At 36.8% G+C, this 21632-nt stretch overlaps 1 long non-coding RNA gene across 1 annotated transcript; it reads left to right on the plus strand.

Moving 5' to 3' along the window:
* Positions 1–824: 824 nt before the first annotated feature.
* Positions 825–20804, plus strand: LOC116535284. The gene is made up of 3 exons (XR_004262138.1): positions 825–926; positions 3522–3527; positions 20792–20804. It is a non-coding gene; the product is annotated as an uncharacterized LOC116535284 (long non-coding RNA).
* The last annotated feature ends 828 nt before the right edge of the window (positions 20805–21632 follow it).

A 21632-nucleotide genomic window follows, 5' to 3' on the forward strand; every position in this document is an offset into this window, starting at 1 on the left:
CAGAGTGAATGGGGTAGCCATTCCCTCAAGGGTTTATCTTTTATATTACAAACAATCCAATTACACTCTTTTAGTTATTTTGAAATGTATGATTAAATTATTTTTACTACAGTCCCCTTGTAGTGCTAGCAAATACTAAGTCTAATTCATTCCTTTCAACTATTTTTTGTACCTGTTAATCATGACCTACTCCCCCTTGCCCAGAACCCCACGACCCTTCCCAGCCTCTGGCAACTTCCTTCTACTCTCTACGTCCATAAGTTCAATTGTTTTGATCTTTAGCTCCCACAAATAAGTCAGAATATGCAAAGTTTTTCTTTCTCTGCTTGCCTTATTTCACTTAACATGATGACCTCAAGTTCCATCCATGTTGTTGCCAATTACAGGATCTCATTCATTTTTTATGACTGCATAGTACTCCATTGTTTACATGTGCCATATTTTCATTATCCATTCATCTGTTGATGGAGGCTTAGGTTGCTTCCAAAGCTTGACTTTTATGAATAGTGCTGCAATAAACATGGAGTGTAGATATAACCTTGAAGCACTGATTTCCATTCTTTTTTGTATATACTTAGGAGTAGGATTGCGGATCATAAGGTAGCCCTGTTTTTATTTATTTGAGGAACCTCCAAAGTGTTCTCCATAGTGTTTGTACTGATTTCCATTCCCACCAAGAGTGTATGAGGGTTCCCCATTCACCCCATTTTTGCCAGCATTTGTTGTTGCCTGGCTATTGGATAAAAGCCATTTTAACTGGGGTGAGATGATATCTCATTGCAGTTTTGATTTTGGTTTACTGATGATTAATGATGTTTAGCACCTTTTCATATGCCTGTTTGTCATGTGACATTTCTTTTGAGAAATGTCTATTCAGATCTTTTGCCCATCTTTAAGCAGATTATTAGATTTATTCCAATAGAGTTGTTTGAGCACCTTATATATTCTGGTTATAAATCCCTTGTCATATGAGTAGTTTGCAAATATTTTCTCCCATTCAGTAGGTTGTCTCTCACTTTGTTGATTGCTGTGCAGAAGCTTTTTAACGTGATGTCATCCTATTTGTCTATTTTTGTTTTGGTTGCCTGTGCTTGTAGACTATTATTCAAGAAATATTTGCCCATTTCAATATCCTGAAGAATTACTCCAATGTTTTCTTTTATTATTCTTACAGTCTGGTGGCTTATATTTAAGACTTTAATCCATTTTGATTTGATTTTTGTATATGGTAAGAGGTAGGGGTCCAGTTTCATTCTTTTGCACATGGATATCTAGTTCTCCCAGCACCATCTGTTGAAGAGAGTGTCCTTTTACCCAATCTATGTTCTTGGCATGTTTGTCAAAAATGAGTTCACTGTAGATGTATCAATTTGTCTCTGTGTTCCTTATTCCGTTCCACTGATCTATGTGTCTATTTTTTATGTCAGTACCACGCGGCATTGTGTATTGCTCTGTAGTATAATTTGAAGTCAGGTAATATGATTCCTCAAGTTTTCTTATTCTTGCTGAGGATAGTTTTGGCTATTCTGGGTCACTTGAAGTTTCATGTAAGTTTTGGGATTCTTTTTTCATTTCTGTGAAGAATGTCATTGGTATTTTTATAGAAATAGCATTAAATCTATAGATTGCTTTGGGTAGTACAAATATTTTAACAATATTGATTCTTCCAATCTATGAATATGAAGTACCTTTCCATTGTTTTATCTCTTCTACTCTTGCATCAATGTTTTAAAGTTTTTATAATAGAGATCGTTCACTTCTTTGGTTAATTCTGAGGTATTTTGTTTTATATTTAGCTATGGTAAATGATATTACTCTTTTATTTCTTTCTCAGATGGTTCACTGTTTGCATATAGAAATGCTACTACTTTTGTATGTTTATTTTGTTTCCTGCAACGTCACTGAATTTGTTTATTATTTCTAATAGTTTTTCGGCGGAGTCTTTAGGTTTTTTCCAAATATAAGATCATATCATCTGCAAATGAGGATGATTAACTTTTTCCTTTCCAATTTAGATGTATTTTACTTCTTTCTCTTGTCAGATCATTCAAGCTATGACTTCCAGTACTATGTTGAATATTAGTGATGAATGTGGGCATCATTGTAGTGTTTCCAATCTTAGAGGAAACGCTTACAGTTTTTCCCCATTCAGTATGACACTAGATATGGGTCTGTTGTGTATGACTTTTATTATATAGTGGTATGTTTCTTCTATACCCAGTTTTTCAGGGTTTTCATCATGAAGTGATGTTGAAATTTATCAAATGCTTATTCAGCATCAATTGAAATAATTATATGGAGGCCAGGCGCAGTGGTTCATGCTTGTAATCCTGGCACTTTGGGAGGCTGCGGAGGGTGGCTCACTTGAGGTCAGGAGTTCAAGACCATCCTGGCCAACATGGGGCAACCCCATCTCTACTAAAAATACAAAAATTAGCTGGGAGTGGTGGTGCATGCCTGTAATCCCAGCTACTCAGGAGGCTGAGGCAGGAGAATTGCTTGAACCCAAGAGGCAGAAGTTGCAGTAAGCTGAGATTGTGCCACTGCATTCCAGCCTGGGGGACAGAGTGAGACTATCTCAAAAAAAAAAAGGGGGGGGGAAGAAATAATTATATGGTTTTTGTCCTTCAGTCTGTTGATATGATGTGTCACATTAATTGATTTGCGTGCATTGAACCATCATTATATCCTTTGAGTAAATGTCATGTAGTCATGATGAATGATCTTTTTAATATGGCAATCGATTCTATTTGCTAATATTTTGTTGAGGATTTCTGCATCAATATTCATCAGTCATACTGGCCTATAGGTTTCTTTTTTTAAGTGTGTTTATCTGGTTTTGGTATCATGGTAATACTGGCCTCATGGAATAAGGTTGAAAGTAGTCCCTTCTCTTCTGTTTTTTGGAATAGATTGAGGAGGATTGGTATTATTTCTTCTTTAAATGTTTGGTAGAATTCAGCAGTGAAGCCATCGGGTCACGGGCTTTTCTTTGCTGGTAGACTTTTTATTACAGCTTTGATCTCATTATTTGTTATTGGTTTGTTCAGGTTTTGAATTTCTTTATGGTTCAGTCTTGGAAGGTTTTATGTGTCTAGGAATTGATCCATTTCTTATAAATCTTCCAATTTATTGGCATATAGTTGCTCATAGTAGCAATTAATGATCCTTTGAATTCCTCCAGTATCAGTTATAATGACCCCTTTTTCATTTCTGATTTTATTTATTTGGGTCTTCTTTTTTTCTTAGTCTGGCTAAAGATTTGTCAATTTTGTTTAATTTTTCAAAACACCAAATCTTTGTTTCTTGATCCTTTGTATTTTAAAATTTCAATTTCATTTATTTCTGCTTATATTGTTATTTCTTTTCTTCTACTATTTTTGGATTTGATTTGCTCTTACTTTCCCAGTTCTTTAAGATACATTGTTGGATTTTTTTATTTAGGGTTCTTCCTCTTCTTTGATGTAGGCACTTGTAGCTAAAAACTTCCCTCTGATTACTGCTTTCATTGTATCCTATAGGTTTTGGTATGTCATGTTTCCATTACGATTTTCTTCAAGAAATTTTTCAATCTCCTTAATTTTTTCACTAACCCCACAGGTCATTCAGGAGTATATTGTTTAATTTCCATGTGTTTGCATGCTTTCCAAAATTATTCTTGTTGTTGATTTCTAGTTTTGTTTCATTGAGGTCAGAGAAAATGCTTGATATGATTTTAGGGTTTTTTTTTTTAATGTTATAAGAGTTCTTGGCCAGGTGTGGTGGCTCACGCCTGCAATTCCAGCACTTTGGGAGGCTGAGGCAGGTGGATCGCCTGAGGTTAGGAGTTCAAGACCAGCCTGGTCAACATGGCAAAACTCTGTCTCTACTAAAAATACAAAAATTAGCCAGGCATGGTAGCACATGCCTGTAATCCCAGCTACTGGGGAGGCTGAGGCAGGAGAATCATTTGAACTCAGGGGTGGAGGTTGCAGTGAGCTGAGATTGCACCATTGCACACTCCAGCCTGGACAACAAGAGTGAAACTTGGTCTCAAAAAAGAAAAAAAAAAGAGTTCTTTTGTGACCTTAATATTGTCTATCCTTGAGAATAATCTATGTGCTGAGGAAAGAAGGTGTATTTTACAAATGTGGGATGAAACATTCTGTAAATATGTATTAGGTTCATTTGGTCTACAGTTCAGATTAATTCTGATGTTTCTTTGTTCATTTTCTGTTTGGAAGATCTGTCCAGTGCTGACAGTTGGGTGTTAAAAGTCTCCAGGTATTATTGTACTGGGGTCTATTTTCTCTCCTTAGCTCTAATACTATTTGCCTTAAATATCTGGGTGCCCCAATGTTGGGTGCATATATATTTACAATTGCTATATCCCATTGCTGAATTGGCCCCTTTATCATTATATATTGTCCTTTGTCTCTTCATACAGTTTTTGTTTTGAAATATATTTTTTCTGTTGTAAGTATAGCTACTCCTGCTTTTTCTTGGTTTCCATCTGCATGCAAAATCTTTTCCCATCCCTTTATTTTCAGTCTGTATCTGTCTTTATAGGTGAAATGCATTTCTTGTAGGCAACCAATCATTGTGTCTTGCTTTTTTTTTAATCCATTCAGCCACTCTATTGGAATGTTTAGCCCATTTACATTCAATGTTATTATTGGTAAGTAATGACTTCTGCTTTTTTGTAATTTGTTTTCTGGTGGTTTTGTGGTCTTCTCTTCCTTCTTCGCTTCTTTCCTGTATTCTTTTTAGGGAAGACGATTTTATCTGGCAGTTTTAATTTCTTACTTTTGATTTTTTTGTGTACTCATTACATGTTTTTTGATTTGAGGTTACCATGAAGCTTGCAAGTACTATCTTAGAACCCATTATTTTAAGCTTATAAGAACTTAATACTGTTTGCATAAACAAAGAGCCAAACAAAAAGAAACCTAATAACAATTCTACATCTTAACTTTTTCCCCAGCTTTTTACCTTTTTGTTGTTTCTATTTATATCTTATTGTACTATGTCTTGAAAAGTTGTTTTAGTTATTATTTTTAATTGGTTTATCCTTTAGTCTTTCTACTTAAGAGGATTTCACTCACCACAGTTACAGTGTTATAAAATTATGCATATTTCTATACACTTATTATTGCCATTGAGTTGTATACCTTCAGATGATTTCTTACTGCTCATTAACATCATTTTCTTTCTGATTAAAGTACTTCTTTTAGCATTTCTCATAGGACAGCTCTGGTATTGATGAAATCCCTCAGCTTTTGTTTGTCTGGAAATGTATTTCTCCTTCAGATTTGAAGGATATTCTTAGGATACACTATTCTAGGGTAAAATATTTTTTCCTTTAGCACTTTAAATATGCTATTCCATGCTCTCCTGGCCTGTAGGGTTCTCAGTGAGAAATCCGCTGCCAGATGTACTGGGGATCCATTGTATGTTATCTGTTTCTTTTATCTTGCTGCATTTTAAGATCCCTTCTTTATCCTTGACCTTTGGGAGTTTGATTATTAAATGCCTGAAAGTAGTCTTTTGGGGGTTAAATCTGCTTAGTGTTCTATAACCTTATAATTGAATGTTGATTTCTCTCTACGTTTGGGAAGTTCTCTGTAATTGTCCCTTTTAATAAACTTTTTATCCCTTCTCTTTTTCTACCTCCTCTTTAAAGCCAATGACCCTTAGATTTGCCATTTTGAGGCTATTCTCTAGATTCTGTAGGATCTGCTTCATTGTTATTTTACTCTGTTTTGTGTCCTGTAACTGTGTACTTTCAAATAGCCTGTCTTCAAGCTCACTAATTATCTCTTGTGCTTTATAATTCTGCTATTAAGAGAATTTAATGTATTCCTCTCTAGGTCAATTGCATCTATCAAGTTCAGAATTTCTGCTTGATTCCTTTCATTTATTTCTGTCTCTTTGTTAAATTTATCTGATAGAATTCTGAATTTCTTTTCTGTGTTAAATTTCTTTGAGTCTCCTCAACACAGTTATTTTAAATTTTCTGTCTGAAAGTTCACATCTCTGTTTCTCCACGATCGGTCCTTACTGCCTTATTTAGTTCATTTGGTGAGGTCCTTTTCCTAGATGGTGTTAATGCTCTTGGATGTTCATCTGTGTCTGGGCATTGAAGAGTTAGGTATTTATTGTAGTCTTCAAAATTTAGTTTTATTTGTACCAATCTTTCTTAGGAAGGCTTTCCAGGTATTCAAAAGGACTCGAATGTTGTGATCTAACCCATATCTGCATTAGGGGGTAGCCCAAGCCCTGTAACTCTGTGATTCTGGCAGACTCATAGAGGTACCGCCTTGGTGGTCTTGAATAATGTCTGAAAGACTTCTCTGAATTACCAGGCAGAGACTCTTGTTCTCTTTCTTTACTTTCTCCCAAACAAATGGAGTCTCTTTCTCTGTTCTGAGCTACCTGGAGCTAAGGGTGGAGTGACATAAGTACCCCTACATCCACCACCAGTAGAACAGCCCTGGGTCATGCCTGAAGCAAGCACGGCACTAGGTGTTTTCCAAAGCTTGCTGTAACCACTACCTGGCTACAGCCTACATTTGCTCAAGGCCCTGGGGCTCTATAATCAGCAGGTGGTAAAGCCAGCTAGCCTCTTATTCTTCTCTTCAAGGTGGTGTGGGTGAGTTCCCCCAGGCCCAAGGCAGGTCCAGATGTGCTGTCCATCAAGAAACAGCACATAGACAAAGGGAAGGACTTCATGACTAAAACACCAAAAGTAATGGCAACGAAAGCCAAAATAGACAAATGGGATCTAATTAAACTTAAGAGCTTCTGCACAACAAAAGAAACAATCATTAGAGTGAACTAGCAACCAACAAAATGGGTAAAAATTTTTGCAATCTACCCATCTGACAAAGGCTAATATCCAGAATCTATGAAGAACTCGAGCAGATTTACTAGAAACAAACAAACAAACCCATTCCACTTGCATTCTTTTTTATTTGCATTTGCCTAATATTTTTTGCCCATCCCCTTAAATTAAATATGTATCCATTTAAGTGTATTTCAAATCTCCTTTCTGTCTCTGTAGTTTAATGAGATCAGCCCATTCAAATATAAAGTCTCACATGTATTATTTTGTTTTACATCTTGCTTTATATCTTCTATTTACTTCATTTGCTATTTTTTCTTTCTTCTAATACACATACTTCTTTAGTATTTACTTAAAATAGTAAATAGTAAATGTTGCCTCCATCGAAATGTTCTATTTCTTCCCCAATTTTTTCAATGCCAGTAAGATAAAACATATAGAATACTTTCACCTCACCCTACCTTCATCTCCTTATCCTTTAAAAAGACCTTTATCTCTTTTCACCTCCCATTTTTCAGCCTAACCTCGACATTTGGTTCAGGAACAATTGGATATCTATTTGGAAAAAAAAGTGAATTTTATACAAAAGTTAAACTGAAATGGATGAGGCTGAGCATGGTGGCTCACGCCTGTAATCCTAGCACTTTGGGGAGGCCAAGGTGGGCAGATCACTTGAGCTCAGTACTTCAAGACCAGCCTAGGCAACATGGTAAAACCCTGTCTCTACAAAAAACACAAAAATTAGCCAGGTGTGGTGGCATGCACCTGTACTTCTAGATACGTAGGAGGCTGAGGTGAGAGGATCTCTTGAGCACAGGAGGCAGAGGTTGCAGTGAGCCAAGATCGTACCACTGCATTCCATCCTGGGCAGCAGAGCCAGACCCTGTCTCAAAAAAAAAAGAGAGAGAGAGAAAGAAAGAAAGAGGAAGGAAGGAAGGAAGGAAGGGAGGGAGGGAGGGAGGGAGGGAGGGGAAGAAAGAAAAGAAAAAATAGATTTAAAATTTTAAAAACTGAAATAGATGATAAACCTAAACCTAAAATATAAAACTACAGAACTTCTAGAATATAATATAGGAAAGAAAACTTTACCATCTTCAGGTAAGTAAAAATTTTATTTGGTAGGACACATAAAGCCCAATCTATAAAGAATAAATTGTACTGTATCAAAACAGATTATTAAGACAAACAAACAGCCTTTTTGAAAATGGGCAAAAGATTTATGGGCAGTTTACTATAGAAGATATACAATGGATAGTAAACACATGAATTTAACATGCCACTCATGAGGAAAATATAAATTAAAATCCATATGTGATATCACTTCACACCTATTAGGATGGCAATTTTTTTAATGACAATGCCCAGTGCTGGCAAAAATGTTCAGCAGCATATATCACTGGTGGCAATGCAAAATAGCCACTTTCAAAAATCAGCTAGCAATTTCTTATAATAGTAAGCATACAATTACCCTACAAACCAGCAATCCCACTTCTGTATATTAACCTGAGAGAATAAAAAACCTGTATTCACATACATATTTCTATGTAAATTTTTATGCCAGGTTTATTCATAATCTCCTAAAAGAGAAAACAACCTAGTGTCTTCTCAACAATGATTAAGCTGTGGTACATGTCCATATATGCACATAATGCGCTACCACTCAGCAATACAAAGTAACAAACTACTGACACATGCAACAAAATAGACAAAGTTCAAAAGCATTTTTCTAAGTGCACAAATTCAGACTCCAAAGGGAACATATTGTGTATGATTCCATTAATGTGACATTCTGGGAAAGGTAAAACTATAGGGAAAGAAAATAGGTAAGTTTTTGCCAGGGGCTGGGTATGAGAGGGTGAGATTGTGGTTGTACAATTGTGATGATTTATCAAAACTCATAGAACCATACATCAAAGCCTGTAAATTGTACTTTATGTAAATTACACTTCAATAAAAAGGACAAAAACATCCAAAATAGCTCATTTTTTCACTCTGTGGTTACCTCATGATCTACACAGTGATAAAGCACAAAGCCTGTCCCTTCCAAGTAATCTGCTGAGGAGTCCATAAAATCCTCAAGAACGGTGTATGGTTTTGCCAGAACCATAAGAGGTCAACTAGAAGTTGAAATTCCTACTGAGACTTGGATGGGACCCAGTAATATATTCTTCAGGAATTTAACTGCTTCAAATGAACTCTTTTCTTGTGGCTGGTAATACTAGCAGTTCTCAGTTTGCATGTCCAATCAGCACCTGTTTTCAGCAGCAATTTAACTTGGGGGCAGGTCTCAGTCAAGCCTGTCTCCCCAGAGTTCAGTTCTCTGAAAAGGTTTTTTCCTAATTCTATGTCTTCCTGGTGCCTGCAGTCAGACTCTTTGAGCTCTGAAGCTAGGCAATGCAGCTTTTCTTCCACAGGTCTTTCTGATTTACTTTGAAAATCTGACTTATGGTATCTTTCATTGTGGTTGGTTCTGGCTATGCATGCATGAGGAGCTCAATGTGACCTGACAGGGGTAGGAGTCAGGGGATCTCCGATGCCTTGCTGTTTATTCCTGTCCTGTACGCTTAATGCCAGAACTACTACTGAACTGTTAATACTATAGATTTCCCTCCCATCCAATAATACTGTCTATATAACAACCCCTCCCATCTTTTACAATCTGCACTTTCTCAACTTTTATTAGACAGTCCAAATTCTCCATCTGCCAGCTCAGATATCACAGCCTCAAGTCAAGATTTTAAGTCTAAGAAAAAGAAAACAAAAGAAAAGCAAACAAACTATTCTTTTCCCAAGACTTGTGGCCTTGGGAAAAAATATTCAGTAACTATCTGGGTTTACTGAAAACATCCCAGCCCCAAACGCTAATGTTGAAGAATTAATTTCTTCTGAATAATTAGTTGGTCAGTTTCCATGAATAAAGTTCATGTTTAAAGTGTAGCTTTCCACTTCGGGACATTGAGGGAGGACAGCTTGAGGCCAGGAGTTTGAGACCAGCTTGGGCAACATACCAGGACCCCATCTCTACAAATAAATAAAAATAATAATAATAATAATCAAGATCTTGTTCCAGTGCAATCGATTCCTTGCCTCCTCAGTATGCCAGCTTTATGAATGCTTTTACTGGTTCTTTTATATGCAGAATTCCAGCAGGAAGCCATGGGTTCTCGAGCCAGGACACATTCTGAAAAACTGATATTATAATATACTTAGTATCAGTCCTCCTGTCCATGCAGGCCTCTGTTCTTGAAACACATTTGCTTGATATCTCTATCTATTCTTTCATAATAGGCCTCCCATTCCTCATGAAAAAACAGACTTATTGTGGACCATTCTACTAGCAGTTTTGTGGACATGCCAAAATTCCAGCTGTGAAAATACCTTAGGCTCCGACTAGTACAATTGGATCTCATTCATCCTGATTACAGTTGCTGTTTTTTAAATGTAAATACTTATTTTGTCATATAATAATTTTTTCCTCCAGCATTCCCTTAGTTTTTTCTTTCTTTCCTTTTTTTTTTTTTTTTTTTTTTTGAGACAGTCTGGCTCTGTCACTCAGGTTGGAGTGCAGGGTGCGATCTCGGCTCACAGCAACCTCCACCTCCCCAGCTCAAGCGACCATCCCACCTCAGCCTCCAGAGTAGCTGGGACTACAGGCACATACCACCACATCCAGCTAATTTTTTTATTTTGTTATAAAGATGGGGGTCTTATCATATTTCCCAGGCTGGTCTCAAGCTCCTAGGCTCAAGCTATCCTTCTGTCTCAGCCTCCCATAGTGCTGGGATTATAGACGTGAGCCACCGCACTCAGCTGCCCTTAATTTTTCTAATGAAGAAATTTTGCATGTTCTTCACATGTACCCCAAAATGTAAAATGCAATAAAATAAATAAATGGGAAAAAAAAAAAAAAAAGATTTATGATTCCAAAAATTCAAATAACTACGATGCTGTAAAATATTGTACAATTTAGATACTCAACTTTTAAATCCTTGAGGTTGTTATTCATCAATACTTGCTTATAATTATGTTTAACAGTAATGATCTTAACTTCCCACATGAAGTAAATTAAGTACTCTGATCATTAATAAAAGATGTAATTGCTTTAAAAAAAAAAAAAAAAAGAAATGTTGGAAGAAAAATTATTTTCTTTTTTATTTTAGAATAACTTTCAATTTACAAAAAAAAGGTACAAAGCTAATACAGAGTACTTATATAACCCTCACCCAGTTTCCCCTAATGTTAACACTTTATATTAGCATGTTACATTTGTCACAACTAAGAACGCAACATCTGTATGTTACTGGTAACTAAACTGCAGACTTTTTTCAGATTTCGCTCATTTTCACTACCTTCCTTTTTCTCTTCCAGGATCTAATACAGGATACCACATTGTATTTTGCCAATATGTGTTTTTAGTCTCCTTTGGTCTACTGACATTTCTCAGTCTTGTCACTTTAATTTTTAAATGATTGGGATTTTTTTTTTTTTTTTTTGAGACAGGATCTTGCTCTGTTGCCTAGGAGGGAGTGCAGTGGTGCAATCTTGGCTGACTGCCAGTCTCAGCTGATCCTCTCACCTCAGCCACCTGAGTAGCTGGGACTACAGGCACATACCACCATGCCTGGCTAATTTTTTTTTTTTTTTTTTTTTTTTGTAGAGATGATGTCTCCCCATTTAGCCCAGGCTATGGTTGGGATATTTTTATGTCAGTTCCACAGGAAGGATCTGAGGCCTGCTCTGCCTAGGTACTACAATTTATGAAAAACATTATTTCCCACTAATTCTAACAACGTATATTTGTCAATAGAGAGGAGTAAGAAAGCGCTAGAATGTTGCTTCATAATACAATCATGGATTATACTACTGAGGTTGGATTTTCCTTTACTTGTTCAAAACAGGCAACCTTTTCATTCAGACTTGGGGCAAACATCTCTACACTTAAGCCACATACTCTGCTCCATAAACTAGTTTGCCATTTTGAGTAACGGGATGAAGGATGCAGCACTCACAGCAAGCTGCACACCCAACACCATCATCCTCATCTTCCAAAAGAAATACAGTTCTGTTTAGGACAGCAAGGTGTCTGACCACAATCCTTGGGCTTCCTTGTAGCTATGTGTAGTCAGGTAACATGTTCCCAGCCAATAAGATGTAAGCAGAAATCTACTGAATGTGGCTTCTGGGAGAGCTAGTATTTTCTTGATTATTATTTTTTAAAGGAGCAGCTGGCATGTGCCTTTTGCACACTCTGTTCTTAAATCGTTTTTCCTGCATAAAATGTAAACTCACGGTTTAGAGAAGGAGAGTCAACTTCCAAACATGGGGATTTCAAGGAGGATTAGTGGGAAGAAGAAGGTGCCACCAGACTACTTCCTCACTTCTTGTCTCCAGATTTCTTGTTTCATAAAAAGAATAAATAAAATAAATGCTTTACTTGTTTAGGTCAATATTTTTCAGGTTTAAGTATTACATAGTCAACTGTAACCAGATCAAGAAACAGAGCCACACTTGTGACATGTACTGACCTAGTAAGTGCAATAGACAGTGACAGTCAGTAACCACCTTAAATAATCTCTGAGAAAGATGCCCGGAGATTGGAGATAGACAATATTCCACATTTCCACATTTCAAAAGGTACATACAGGCCTCCCAGCTTAATCAGCTCCTGGAAAAACCCTAAACACTATTCTTTCTAAACAGAGTTGCACTTCTGAAAGAATTTGTTTACTGCCCTTCAGGTAAAAGTTCACTTAACTTTGGCAGCTCATTAAGCCCAAATTAATGTTCAAACCAAGGTCCATTGCAGCTCAGAAATATTTCTCTGCTTCGGTATTAAGAGCTCTCTTAAAGCACTCCTTGATATGAAAACAAACTAGTCATGAGTGCTACTCCTCAGAGGCAAAATTCTGTGTGGGTTTGTGGACAATGTGGGCAATATATGCAGAGACTTAGGGCCACAATTCAGTTTTAACATCATTGAAACTGTAAGGCTGGTTGCCTCGCAGGGAGTTCGGACACGCCCATCTCCCTCCCCGCTTGAAAATTACATTATCAGAATATGCCCATCATTTAGCTCCGCCTTGGAAATCCCCTCTGCACTCAGCACTTAGCCCGCTCACCGGAAATCCCACCTACCTACCAATAGCAGCTCACTCTGACCACATCTTGTTTCTCCACATCCAATCAAACGCCTTCACTCCCTATAAAACCCCACTCCTGAGCGGAGTCGAGCGGCGGTTTCCCTGGCCTGTCTCCCCGGGATCGCAGAACCTCACCTGGGAGCTGAATAAATTGGCATCTAATTTTCTTGTGCTGGCTTCAGTTTCCTCATTTTTAACTCGGCAATAAACCTACAGAGAATAAACTTTACAGAAACGACCTTTAATGTGTACAGACACTGGCTGACTTCTTTACATAGAATATCTCATTTGATGCTCACAACACCTCCAATGAAATGCATGCTTTTATTATTCCCATTTTATGGATAAGGAAACTGAAGCGCAGAGAGATCAAGTAACTTGCCCAAGAAGACTGATTAAAGAAGAGCCTCATTCCTAACTCATAAAAACCTTAGAAATCTATCCTTTGGTTGGATCTGATAACCAAAATGAGTGATTGCGGCATAAGTCTCGAAACATCAAGGTTTATTGAGCCAGCTTGAGGGTGTAACCAGGAAATATGTAACAGAAGCATCTGTGGCTGTGTTTTTCCCGAAGAGGTTCACAGAAGGTTTAGTATTTATACATTTTCTTTAAAAAATGAGTGGTGGCAGTGAGACAAATAATTATATATTTGTGAGACTTTAGTGGCCAGTAAATCCACACTGACATAAGGCGAACATTTGAAGAAAAAGGCAATGGAGAAAGCAAATTTCTTGGGGAGAGGGGGTAAATAAATGATTAATCTCGTCTTTGTTCTGTACCTGGGACAATCACCTAGTAGCCTTTTGAAAGGGCTGGTTTCTGTTTAGCCCTTAGGGAATAAAACCTATGACCGTTAGCGAGGAAGGGGATATAATGAGCCGTGTCCAATCTCTCATCCTTTCATGGCCATGAATTCAGCTTTCAAGGTTTCTCTTCAGTTCCCCTGGCCAAAGTGGGGTCTGTTCATTCAAATGAAAGCTAGGAATTTTATTTTTATTTCTCAGATCCATCTGTGCAGCTCAGGGAGGCTGCTATGGCTCCCACCTCCTTGAAAATTGCCATTTTCTCAATGTTACTGATCACTGGCACTTTGGTTTAATGCTTTTTCTTTTTTCTTTTTTTTCCTTTCTTAAACTGTTTTTAGAGACAGGGTTTTACTTTGTTGCCCAAGCTGGGGTGCAGTGGCCTGATCTTAGCTCACTGCAGCCTCAAATTCCTGGCCTGGAGTGATCCTCTCACCTCTGCCTCCTAAGTAGCTGACACTATAGGAATGCACCACCATGCCAGGCTAATTTTCTTACTTTCTTATAGAGTGGGGGGGGGGTCTCACTATGTTGCCCAGGCTTGGCTCAAACTCCTGGCCTCAGGCAATCTTCTCAATTTGGCCTCCCAAAGTGCTGGGATTACAGGAATGAAACTGGCACTTTGAGTTTACAGAGAAAATATCCCCTCCACATTTGTTATGACACATGTGCATAACAAATGGCAATCAGCAAAACTCTAGTCCTTGGAATTTCAACAATGTTGCAACTGATCTTTGCTTTAGTTCTTTGAATGGGTGGGCCTCAACATGACTCACTGTAGCCAAGTTGACTCCTGCTCTTCATAGTTGTTATCTATTAGTCTGACTGGTTTTGTGCCTCAGATTCCATATAGGTTAGGTGTTCTATCAGAAATGCATATGGATGCAGGTTATTGAAAAGCCACTTTAGGAACACTTAATCAAACAGAGGTTTGTTTTTCTCATATAAGTCTGGTGGTGGCTGGACACAGTGGTGTATGCCTGTAATCCCAGCACATTGGGAGGCCAAGGTGGGTGGATCGCTTGAGCTCAAGAGTTCGAGACCAGCTTGGGCAACATGGCGAAACCCCGGCTCTACAGAAAAATACAAAAATTAGCTGGGCGTGGTGATGAATGCCTGTAGTCCCAGCTACTTGAGAGGCTGACATGGAAGGATGGCTTTCGATTAAACACAGCCTCAAGGTTTCCCTAGGTTTAGGTGTCACATCCACAACCAAAGCGGGCATTACAAAAGAAGATGTATCAGCCAAATTTGTCCCTTTTCCTCAAAAAAGCAAAAGCTTTTCTAGAAACTTCCCTGTAAACTTATATTTAGATCATATTTGCAAAAAAAAAAAAAAAAAACAAAGAAGTCATGTGGCTACTGTGGTTTCAGGGGTGGCTGGAAACTTGCATATTTAGGTTTTCCAGTCTCTAGAGTAGAGGCAGACAAGAGAAATTAAGGCTGGGCATGTAAGTCAAGTTAGCCAAACCAGTGATTGTGACCGATTGCATGCTATTTGTTCTCAATGGATAAAGAGAAAATAATGTGATTATCTCATAATGAAATCAATACTAAAATGACCATGAGGGTCAATACTTCTACCTGTACAGGCTTGTTTGTGATGTTTGGGCTATAAATATCAGTCCTGACACTCGACTACAAGCCAAGAAGCAAATTCCAAATCAAATGTATAAAATTGTGCTCTGACATGTACAGACATTGTAAATTGGCACTCCTTTCAACAACAACAAAGCATTGAACAAAGAGAAAAGCAATGACTTCTCTTAGACCAAGAGATTTGAGGGCAACGTGCCAGCACCAAATCTGGAGAGATAGGTGAATACAGAGAATCAGAGCAGAATTTAGATTTCCTGAAACAGAAGCCACTGGAGCCAATTGGGTAGGAAAACTTAAATGGTGGTTTTGGTGAATTGCTTGAGGCTGGGTGTGGGCTAGTTTGAGAGTTAAAAATTCCTGGGGGACAAATGTTGGATGGTGAAGGCTACACTTTCATGGGTTTTGCCCTCAGGAACCCCACCAGTTTCTGACAGTGTGGATCAGAGAAGCTCCCCTTCTTGTTTCCTGCAGGAGGAGCGGGAAGCAACCACTTTGAAATATATTCGGCATATTCTTTATAACAAATGCCTGCCCTACCAGGGAAACTACCTTTCCAGAACCATTCCTGACCTAGGAAGGGACTAATAGCCAGTGCTAGTCCTTTCTTGCCTTCTTATCTCACCTAAAGGGAGAAAAAAAGCAAAGAAGATTACAGCCCAGGAACTCAACTAAAAATCTGAAATTTAATCATAAAAGTATAGAACACTTCCTTTCCCTAACACCACGCTACCACATCAAGAGTGCTCCAGTATAATAGCAATAGATTACAATCAGAGAGCTGAGAAACTCAGACCATTTAAGAAGAAGTTGATAGGGAAACCCAAAGACAGCAAAGGAGACAAAAACAAGGATGCTGAAGTAAAGCATCTGGCACCTAAAGCTACAGTAAACATTTAACACCCCAACACGTAACTGATTAACATAAAAACTCAAACTAAAACCTAATTGCCTCAGTTCCTATTACCCAATACATTATACCTGACTTTCAAAAAAAAAAATTGCAAAGAATGCAGAAAGGCAAGAAAAAACAGTCTGTAAAGATAACGCAAGCATAGGAACCAGATTTTAAATGTAACAGTGATTTTAGAATCATTAGAAAGAAAATTTTAAAAAACTATAATTAATATGTTTAGAGCACTAATGGAAAAAGTAGACAACATGTAAGAACAAATGGATAATGTAAGCAGGGCTCATCAGTAGACTTCATCAGCTGCGGAAGAATTAGGGGAAAGAATCAATGAGATTGAAGATGTGTTAATAGAAACTTATGTTAATCAAGTTTATCCTAAAGCTGCCTCCTTACATACCTTACATATTTAAGTTCAGCCTACAGGTTTTTCTGTACATCTTGAACTATAACAAGTGGATGTATAAAACGACCATAGCCCACACCTGTGCCAGTGACTGAGTTTTGGCCAATCAAATGTAGCAAACTATTTGAACCCTGTTCAAATAACGCTAACGCCAAGCTGTAACCAATCCAGTTGTTTCTGTACTCAACTTCTGATTTCTGTACATCATTTTCCTTTTTTGTCTATAAATCTTCTTCCACCACATGGCTGCAGTGAGTCTCTGTGAATTTGCTGTGATTCTGGGAGCTGCCTGATTCACCAATTGTTCATTGCTCAATTAAATGCCTTTAAATGTAATTTGGCTGAAGTTTTTCTTTTAACACTTCCCAAACTGAAATTCAAAAATTTTAAATTAAAAATAAACAAAATTTTCTAGAACTGTAGAACAATTACTAAAGGTATAATATGCTTATATGAGAATACCAGAGTAGGAGAGAAGAAGCAGAAGAAATATATGAAATAATAAAGGCTGAGAATTTTCCAACAATCAATAACAGACACCAAACCACACAACCAGGAAGCTCAAAAGACACCAAGCAGGATAAATTGGGAGGAAAAAAAAAAAAGTCTGACCTAGGCATATTATGTGCAAATCACAGAAAGCTAAAGACAACCAGAAAACATGAAAGAAGCTAGAAAAGAGGAGAAATTTACCTATAGAGAAACAAGGATAAGCATTACATCACAAATCTCATTGGAAACTATGCAAGAAAGAAGAGGGTAGGGTGAAATATTTAAAGTGCTGAAAGGAAAAAACTAGATTTCTGCATACAGTGAAATTATCCTTCAAAAGCAAAGAAGAAATGCTTTCTCAGACAAAGACTGAATCTGCCACCAGTAGAACTGCCTTGAAAGAAATGTTAAAAGAAATTCTCCAGACAGAAAGGAAATGACATTGGTAAAAAACTGAAATCTACAGAACTTTCAAGAAGGAATAAATGAGCATAAAATAAAGCCTTTAATTTTCCTTAACCTTAATTGATCTAATAAATGTAACTATTTTTCAAGCTAATAATAACAGTGATGTTTTGGATGATTATAGTATATGGATAAGTGAAGTGAATAATAGCAAAATTATAAGGAACATAAGGCAGGAATTGGGAATACTCTGAAATAAGGTACCTGTACTACCCATAAAGCACTATAGTGTTATTTGAAAGTAGATTTAAATTAGATGTAAATATATACTGCAAAATCTAGCGAAACTACTACATTTTTAAAAGTATAATCAATATCTAAGATCTCTTTTCCTAGAGAATAATACAAAATGTTCAATTAAAACCAGAGAAGGCAGAAGAGGAGGAAAAGTTAAAAAAGAAACCAAGAACAAGTGAAATAAATAAAAAACAGTTAAAATAGGGTAGATATGAATCGAACTATATTATTATAATAATCACTTTAAATTTGAATGGTCTAAATACATAAATTAAAAGATGAATGCTGTCAGAATGATTTTTTTAAGACTCAATTATGTATTGTCTGCAAGAAGCCCAATTTAAATATAATGATGTAGCTAGATTAAAAGCAAAGGGATAGAAAAAGATATACCATGCTAACACTAACCAAAAGAAAGCTGAAGTAGCTATATTAATTTCAGACAAAGCAGACTTCAGAGCAAGAACATAATCAGGAATAAAGAGAGACATTACATACCGATAAAGGTGTCAATTCTCCAAGAAAACATAAAAATCCTTACTGTGTATCCATCTAACAACAGTGCCAAATATATGAGGCAAAAGCTGACAGAATTGCAAAGAGAAATAGACAAATGCACTGTCATATTTGGAGACTTCAACACCACTACTCTGTCAGTAATTTACAGATATAGCCAAAGAAAATCAGTAAGGATACAGTTGAACTGAGCATTCTTATCAATCAACTTGATCTAATCAACACCTATAGACTTGTGCATGTGTGCGTGCATGTGTGTGTGTGTGTGTGTGTGTGACAGTCTCGCTCTCTTGCTCAGGCTTGGAGTGCAGTGGTGCAATCTCTGCTCGATGCAACCTCTGCCTCCCACCTTCAAGTGATTCTCATCATGCCCCAGCCTCCTGAGTAGCTGGGATTACAGGCATGCACCAGCACACACAGCTAATTTTTTTGCATTTTTAGTAGAGACAGTGTTTCACTATGTTGGACAGGCTGGTCTTGAACTTCTGGCCTCAAGTGATCCTCCCACCTCAGCCTCCCAAACTGTTGGGATTACAGGCATGAGCCACTGTGCCTGGTCTGATAGTTATAGACCATTTGATCCAACAGAGACAGAATATACATTTTTCTCATGTTCACATGTAACATTAATCAATATGGATGACATTCTGTTTCATAAAATTCACCTTAAAATTAAAAGAATAGAAATCAAACAAGATATTTTCACATATTACAATAAAATTAAACTAGGTATTTTTAGAAACCTAGAAACTTAGCTGGGCAATGTCCTCAAATATTTGGAGATTAAACAACACACTTCTAAATAATATATGGATCAAAGAAGATGTTTCAAGAGATATTAAAAATATTTTAAACTAAATGAAAAAATAAAACTTATTAAATTTATGGGATGCAGCAAAAGCAGTGATGAGAGGGAAATTTATATATCCCCATAATAAACAATTGGAATTTGAAATTAGAAACATATCATTTAAATCATTACTGAAAAACAAAATATTTAGGTATAAATCTAACAAATATGTACAGAATCTAGTGCAAAACCTTATGAAATAAATGAAAGATATAAAAAGCTGGAGAAATATCCCATGTTCATAAATAGCAAGACTAATATTTTTAAGCTATCACTTCTTCCCAACTTGATCTACAGATTCAATGCTATCTCAATCTAAATCCCAGCAAGTTATTTAGTGAATATTGACAAACTGACTGTAAAGTCTATATGGAAAGACAGAAAATCCAGAATAGACAGTATAATATTGAGGAAAAACCATGTTGGAAGACAGACATTTACTTCAAGACTTATTATAAAGTTACACTAATCAAGACAGTGGGGTATCGATGAAAGGAAAAGAGAAATACTGTCATTCCTCAGTATCTGCGGGGAACTGGTTTCAGAATGTCTGAGGATATTGTAATCTGTGGATTCTCAAATTCCTTATATAATACAGCATAGTATTTGCATATAACCTATGCACATCCTCCTGTATACTTTAAATTATGTCTAGATTATATATAATACCTAATACAATGTAAATGCTATGTAATAGTTGTTATACTTTATTGGTTTTTATTTGTATTATTTTATTGTTATATTGTTATTTTTAGGGGATTTCTTTTGAGATGGAATCTCACACTGTTGTCAGGGCTGGAGTGCAGTGGCGCGATCTTGGCTCAGTACAACCTCTGCCTCCCGGGTTCAGGTGATTCTCCTACCTCAGCCTCCCAAGCAGCTGAGACTACAGGTGCCTGCCACCATGCCCTACTAATTTTTTGTATTTCTAGTAGAGACGGGGCTTCACTACGTTGACCAGGCTGGTCTTGAACTCCTGACCTCATGATTCCCCCAACCTTGGCCTCCCAAAGTGCTGGGACTACAGGCGTGAGCCACTGTGCCTGGCCATTTTTAGGGGATTTTTAAATAATGTTTTTGATCTGTGGTTGGTTGAATCTGTTGATGAAGAACACATGGATACAGAGAACAACTGTAGATCAATGGAAAAAAATAAAGAGGCCAGAATTAGACCCATACAAATATAGTCAACTGATCATTGACAAAGGAGCAAAGAATCCAATGGAGGAACAATGATCTTTTCAACAAATGGTACTGGAATAACTGGAAATTCATATGCAAAAAATAATCTAGACACAGACCTTATATCTTTCAGAAAAATTTACTCAAAGTGAATCACAGACCTAAATGCAAACACAAAACTGTAAAACTTCTGGAAGATAACATAGGAGAAAATCTAGGTGAACTTGTGTTTGGTGAGGATTTTTTGAGTACAATGCTAAATGCATGATCCATGAAAAAAACTGAACAGTTGAAATTTTTAAATTAGAAACATCTGATCTATAAAAGAAATTGTTAAGTGAATGAAAAGACAAGCCACAGTCTGGGAGAAAATATTTGCAAAATACACATCTGATAAAGGGCTGATATTTAAAATATATAAAGAACACTTCTAGATTTGAGCTGACACTGTATCAAAGAAGATATATAGATGACAAATAAGGAGAAGATGCACAATGCCAATGCCGTATGTCATTAGGAAATTGCAAACTAAAACATTGAGATTCTACGACACACCTATTAGAATGGACAAAATTCAAAACACTGGCAACACCAAATCCTGGCAAGGATGTGTAGTAACAGGAAAGTCTCATTCATTGCTGCTGAAAAATGTAAACTGTTACAGCCACTTTGGGAGACCATCCGGTAATTTTTGATAAAGCAAAATATAGTCTTACCATATGATCCAGCAATCACACTCCTTGGTGTTTACCTAAATGAGGTAAAAACTTATGTCTATACAAAAACCTGTACAAGAATGTTTACAGTAGCCTTATTCATAATTATTAAAGACTGGAAGCAACCAAGATGTTTTTCAATAAATAAATGGATAAACAAATCATGGTACATCCATACAGCAGAATATTGTGTCCAATAAAAAAAAACTATCAAGCCATGAAAAGACAGAGGAATGTTAAATGTATATTGCTAAGTAAAAAAATAAAAGCAGTATGAAAAGACCACCTACTATATGATTCCAACTCTATGACATTCTGGAAAAGGCAAAATTCTACAGAAAGTAAAAAGATCAGTGATTGCCAGTGCTTGGTTGCGGGTAGACTAGATGAATAGGTGGAATACAAGGAATCTTTTAGTGCAGTGTAACTGTTCTGCTGACACTGTAATGGTGGATATGTTATGCATTTTTCAAAATCCACAGAGCTGTGCAAC

This window comes from Sapajus apella, unplaced genomic scaffold (genome assembly GCF_009761245.1).
Source record: "Sapajus apella isolate SASKATOON/1434 unplaced genomic scaffold, GSC_monkey_1.0 scaffold93, whole genome shotgun sequence".
NCBI lineage: Eukaryota > Metazoa > Chordata > Mammalia > Primates > Cebidae > Sapajus > Sapajus apella.